The sequence below is a fragment of the Sycon ciliatum genome, chromosome 12 (genome assembly GCF_964019385.1).
Source record: "Sycon ciliatum chromosome 12, ocSycCili1.1, whole genome shotgun sequence".
In the NCBI taxonomy this organism is placed as follows: domain Eukaryota; kingdom Metazoa; phylum Porifera; class Calcarea; order Leucosolenida; family Sycettidae; genus Sycon; species Sycon ciliatum.
Genome location: NC_088654.1, coordinates 26,269,624 through 26,276,450, shown reverse-complemented (window position 1 = coordinate 26,276,450; position 6,827 = coordinate 26,269,624).

The window sequence follows — 6,827 nt, the reverse complement described above, 5'->3', positions numbered from 1 at the left end:
ACATGCACAGCTACAGCTACAGACTCAGCAGTTACTTGTACAATGCTTTGAGTTGCGAATTTGAGAATATTTACTGCATTTCAGAAGGCGAGAGCTTGATCGTGAGGTTCCCGGACCGTGATTTCCCTCCAGAATACAACAGGAAAACTGCATTGTCACTATGGAGCAAGTGGAGGCAAGCCAGCCGTCTATGCGCGACGAATTTGCGAGCCGAGTAAGAATCTGATTATTTTAGAAAATGGAACATCATTTTGAAATTGGCTGAAAAATGTAACTAATTTATGTCGACTTTGCTGGTCCCAACACTGGCAACAAACTGATCACCGACTATAGTGCGTTTCAAAAGTCCAGACCTCTGGTTTCAAAAAACCGGTTTAAAGGGACCGTCCAAGGTTACCAATAGTATTTTCGAAACGAAAAATATTTCGTTTGGCTGTCCCCGGGGAAAATTGCGGAAAAAAATCGCAAAAACGCGGGGAAAACGCGGCATAATAGAGAGGTTAAGTAACACGTTGTTTGCCCTTTTTCAAAAACGCGGTGCAAATCTCACGTTACGTGTAATTTTTAGAGGTTAAGTTACACGTGCTACGTGACGTGAAATTTTGCCTGGCAGGATTCGGGTTTAGTTCGCGCAAATATCTAATCTTTCAACAAACTCGATAAAATTCCGGAAACTCACACAAATTCGGTCGGAATAACCAAGCGAAACTTCCAAAAACTCACGTCATGAACTTACGTGCGGGACAGTCAACTCACGTAAAACACGTCAAATTTTACGTGAGTTTTTTCACTTTTTGACGTAAAAGTTCACGGACGTAAGACTTTTACGTGAAACTTAACCTCTCTAATATGGCATAATTTGCGGTGAATTTGCGGTAAATATGCTGTGAATAATATTGATCCACAGCAACATGCTAATTCAAAATATAAAACTCGAGAAAGTACCAAGGCATCTTTTTCCCTATGACTGGTTTGTGCGGAGCCGTTCAACCAGGGCACAAGTCTCGCTACCTGTAGCTCGCACTGTCCAGTTTACAAAATCCCCTTTGTTTCATTCCTATTCTGACTGGCTCAAGCTATCAAGCCTCGCCCACCACTGCCACAGCATGTCTCAGTTTCGCCAAGTTGTTTGTACTGAGTTGCGTTTTCCTGCAGCACTCACGCGTGTTTAGCTAAACAATGTAATTTCCGGCTATCTCACTTAATTGGCTGAGCTTTGTTTTCCTCCCTGTTCCTTTCTTGGCTGAGCTTTGTTTTCCTCCCTGTTCCTTTCTTTCTATTGTTTTCTTGTTTTCTTTTGTACTTTTACCATGGCTGGTTATCGCCCTCATCTCTGGGGTTGCTCCCCACATTAGTAATGCGTGCACATGCTACGAGATTGAGTTTAATAATAATAATAATAATAATAATAATGTGCGGCAATTTTCGGTGAGTATGTAGTGAAATCAATCAGTTACAAGTCTCTGGTGTGAGCACTCGTCATATTTTGAGTAAAAAGCCGCCACGATGAGACGTTGCTGACCGAACAGTGCACTGTGTGTACGTGTAGTGCAACAAAAAAGTTCAAAAAACGCGGGGAAATCGCGGAAAACGCGGTCTTTTAAAAAATCGCAAAAAACGCGGGGGGGGGGGGGGGACGCGGCCGCGGAATCGCAATTTTCCCCGGGGACAGGTTTGGGGGTGGGTGGGTTTTAGGAGTTTCGTTTTGAAATAATTATTGAATATACACGGAGAGTGCCCAGTTACTTCGGGTGCAGAAGATTGAAATCAATAGAGAGGTTCCGGGGTACGATTTTCCGTGCCAAAATCCGTATGGGCGCTACGGATTTTTTCCAGGCGTGCTCCATACGATTTTTCGGCACGGATAATCCGTGTGGACTGGCTTTCATACGAACCATGTTTCGTATGGAGATTTTGCGTCATCGGGTGCAGAAAGATTTTTCGCGTACAAATTTGGTACGAGAAACATCGATTTTCCGCGGGAAGTTTTGATTTCGGTACAAATTTTCAAAATAAAAAGGCATAGCGCGGGAATGTGACGTGTTTGCGATCGTAACCTAGGCAATGACGGCAAACACATACGTTCCGTACCCCGGAACTTTTCACTGCTCGAAAACGACGTATATAATATCCGTAGCGCCTCCACGGATTTTGGCACGAAAAATCGTACTCCGGAACCTCCCTAATATTTTGTTGGACTGCGTTTTACCTGCAAAAAGAGTGGGTTGGTTTGGTGTTTCTGTTGAAAAATACAAACACTTTTCGTTTTGCAAAAACAATCGGTAACCCCGGACAGCACCATAGGCCAGCATCTACTGTAAAACCGGAAAGTTTAGCGACCAAAAAGTTGTAACGTTTTTGTAATTTTTGGCATGGTAACGTGCAGAAAGTTTAACGATGGCTACCTGGCCACCCATCTGTATGCGCATCTTTACACAAACATGTCGCAACGACTTTTCTTCAAATAACGAAAAAATGGTCGTTAAAACGTTAGACTTTGTGACTCGTTTGACTTTCCGGTTTTACAGTATACCACAGAAAATCTGTGATCACTTTGTGCGTAAAATTTCTGAAATTGGGCGTTTGTTATCCAATCGCTTTGAAATTTATATGAGAAAAATTGCGGGAGCTGCCTGAGCAATATTCCGAAGAAATTTCTCAAAAGCTCAGATCTGTATAAGATCTGGTTACGTTGGTGGACAGTTTAATAGTCATAACTCGTAACATTTTGCCCTTCTCCTTTTTCACCAAATTTGAATTTTTCGAAGAAAAAAAGCCTAGGGGTCTATACTTTTGAAACGCACTATAATCTGTATTGGATTTGTAACTGCGTTTGATCAAGCTTGTCTGTGCTGACGTTGTGCCTGCGAGGTGTAAAACAACAACAACAACAACAACAACAACAGCAAAAGCAAAAACAACATGTTTGCTATTGGCCAAAGTTGAAAGATGAAAGAAAGAGTTGCTGCTGCCACTGCTGCTCGTGTTCTTGTTCTTGTGTGATGCAATGGACGTCTGTGTCTCTGTCATCGCCATTGCTTGCCGGTGTTGCCCAGTATCATTACCCTGGCCCAGATACCGTTGCGTTGAAGAAAGGAATCACGGTTGACGAGATCCGCGAAGGCGTCAACATCGAGCCGAAAGACGGTCAAATGCGAGAGCCCGGCGTTCAAGGTAAGACATGGGGACAGGTGAGGGAGAGCGGGGAATGGGAAGTGAAGGATGGAGAATGTGCGTTATTGGTTACATTCACTGCCTCGCTGTGCAACGATGCCATTACCAAGCTTCGTTTCTTTTGACACAATAAAGCTGAGCTGTGATTCCACTATCCAGTGTCTGCTCCAGAGCCGGGTCAGCCGGGTCAGTGACCTGGTTGGGGGAGGGGGGGGGGGGGGGACTTGGACCCGTCTGGAAAAAGAACACTGGGTCACTTGTGACCCGGTTGGGACTCAATCAGGGAGTTGTAAGATAACTACGACTCCCTGATGTTCAGTAGCCACACTTGAACGTACCTGGCTCTCCGATTGCCAGAGTTGTGCCAGGTACTGTGTTTTTCGGAGTATAGTGCGCACCTTTGTATAACGCGCACCCCCAATCTTCATTGGGGGTGCGCACTTCAATCTTCATTGAAGTACATGCATTTCATATTCGGAGCATAGTGCGCACCTGCGATTTAGGGCCTAAAATAGCACATCTAAAGTGCGCACTATACTCCGGAAAATGCGGTACGTGTGTGCCCGGTTGGTTTGAAATCCTAGAGCAGACACTACTATCAACTTCCTGAATGACAATCCCTGATCGCGTACAAGATCAATGTTGTTATTCAAGGGTCGTAAATATTCTTGGGAGTTCGAAGTATGGAGTCAAGTGAGTACGAGGTCTGAAGATCCCTACCTCCCTCTCCCTCCCTCTCTTATTCTCTGTGCATATAATTGGTGTATAGTCACTGTAGATGCTTCACCCGTTCTCTTTTTTCGCAGAACAAAACTGTTATGAAGGACCTGATGTACTGAAACACCTCAACTATGATTGCATTGATCAGGACGATGAAACGGTGAGTATGGCATACCGTATGCTTCGGTGTGTGTGCGTGCGTGCGTGCGTGTGCGTGCGTGTGTGCACACTCGTGGAAATAGGGATTCACTGGCCAGAAAAAGCCACTTCAATCAGCTGTGTGGTGGGTACCAGGCTAAAATTAGTGGCGGTCGATTCATCAGCCTTGCAAGCTGTTGAATGGTGTAATCCCAGCACAAGCTGCTATGTCTAGCATAGCTGTTCGCTATCATCGTTTCCGCGATGGGCGTGTCTGAGTCGTGTGTACGCGGGTGTGCATGTGTGTGTGTGTGTGTGTGTGTGTGTGTGTGTGTGTGTGTGTGTGTGTGTGTGTGTGTGTGTGTGTGTTTGTATGAATCCATGTGATACATTGATGCCGTCAATCCCCTTTCTACACACATTGTCCTCAGCATTGTCCTCAGCCACTTAGTGCGGTGTAGTGAGCACATAGGTTGTATCATCTCCCAAGTCCATGCAAAGTCTGGGTATCCCTGGGAGTGGTGGTCATTACCGTACTTACGCGATTAGAGCCCTCTCTTGAATAGCGCCCCAGTGTATAAGAGCGAGTGAAAAATATAAAGCCCTCTCTTGAATAGTGCCCCCCCCCCCCCCCCGGGCTTGTACCTAAGCGCGTGTGCACGTTTGGTGTGCTTTTGCTAATGTTCTTGCCCATGTCATCGCACTGGTGGTTTCAGGATCGAGATCGCAGTTCTTGTTGCCGTTTCTGTTGAGTCGTGATAGTTTACAGTAAACTTTGGGCTCTGTTTTTCTTTGCCTTCTTTGTTTTCATGCTGGATGGCGTAAATGTACCAGCATTGAAAAAAAATAGTGCCCTCTCTTGAATAGTGCCCATCCGTGATGGACATTGAAGCTTTTCATGCTTTTCCGTCAAAGGAGTAGTAAAAGTGTATGGCGAGTCAGTTCATTTCGAAATGTTTCTCATTATAACCACAAACAGCCGCTGTACGTATACTTGAAAATTCTGACTGGTCTCCTACAATCTCACCTGTTCCAGTTTTGACTGCTGTGTTTGCCCTTTTCTTTCATGTCTGTTTCTTGTTTCCAACTTTCTCTCTTGTCTGCAATACATCCGGTGCTCTCTGTTCACATCCGGCTGCTCGCGTTGTATGCCATCCAGAATTCGGTGAGACTCAGCATAGTCTTCATGATATGGGGTACAGTTTTAGCAAAGGGGGGGGGGGGGGGAGTAGCAGTGTTGTATTCTGTCCTTATAGGCGATTCAGACTGCGGCCAACTGTGACGTTTCTATGACTCGGACGTGTTTGATCAGCGATTGTGCATAGAATTTTGAAACACGACTGCATCACCATTGAAATTCAAGTTGACACGTGATTTTGGCCGTAGTCTGAATCGCCTATTACTGATCACATGGTCGATCTGATTAGCCTGATCAGTACGTCGTCTGCTGTTGCTGTTTCAGTTTGTCCGAGTCCCTACCGTTATTTCTTACACCTGCCCTATCCTCACTGTACCACATAGAAGTAGCGATGATACTAGTGTTGAAACGATCTCACCGGATACTCGTTAGCTCGCTCGCCAGAAACTCGGCTCGTTTGTGCGGCCAGCTCGTTTGCACTAACGAACACCGTACACCGCACTCCGTACACATGGCAGTACATGTCGACCGGGGAGTCGTAACATATTTTACGACTCCCTGGTCGATCGAGAGTCCAGTCCCGCGCAAACTGAAAATCACTCGCAGTTACAGTGACTTGTATGCCTGCACGACACTTGAGCTGTTTCAGTTGTCGTTGCAGCTTTGGTGGACTCTACTGATATGATGTCTTGTTCCGCATCTGCTGACCTGTCGCAGGATATGCTTCGGTCACCTCTCCATTCGAGTGAAAGTAAATAGTTACGCTCAGTCGTTTGGAAGTTTTCTCCCGCGATGCAGCGAAGACCAGGGCTACTTGCAATCTTTGCAAAACGGTCTATTCTTACAAAAGGCTACTCGACGACGGCGCTGAAAAGACATCTCGACACCAAACAGCAGTCTGAAGTGAAGCAGCAGCAACCCAAAATGCCGGCGGTGATAATTTGAACCAGCTGAAAAAAACCGAACTTAGAAAAAAAATTATTCAAAAAATCATATTTGCCACATCAATGAAACTCGTTAGCTCGCTCGATAGCTTGCTCGTTAGTGGAACTGATCGCTCGTTTGTTATAGATACGCTCGTTTCAACACTAGATGATACGTGGCGATATTATCCACCACACTGCCACGCCTCGTTCTGCAGCAGTGCGCCTGCCATTACAATCATCGTGCTGACCACACACACACATGTCACCAAATGTGCCAGATGTGCCAATGTTCCAATGTGCCAAGGTACGAACACAAACTTACCAACATGTCAAGGTTCAAACTAGGGCTGAAACGAATGCTCAATGAAGCGAACGAATATTCTCTTTCCGAATACGTGTGAAACGAAGAATATTCCGAATATTCTAAACCATACAATATCCATGGATACCTAGTTGTATCCATGGTAACCATAGACCATCAACTGGCGTATACCCCAATTACAGGAGGGACATTTGAAAAGGACAATGTTATCGTTTGTCTTGCTGATGACAACACATGGAAGGTGGCAATCTTACCCACTTTCTGCACCAAATAAACCTGTTCGATATCAAAAAGACGAATTTCTGTACATTTACGAACATTCTTATTCTACACTAACGAAGAATATTCTTTTTCCGATCTGCACATTTCGAATATTCGAATAATTCGAATATTCCTTTCAGCCCTAGTT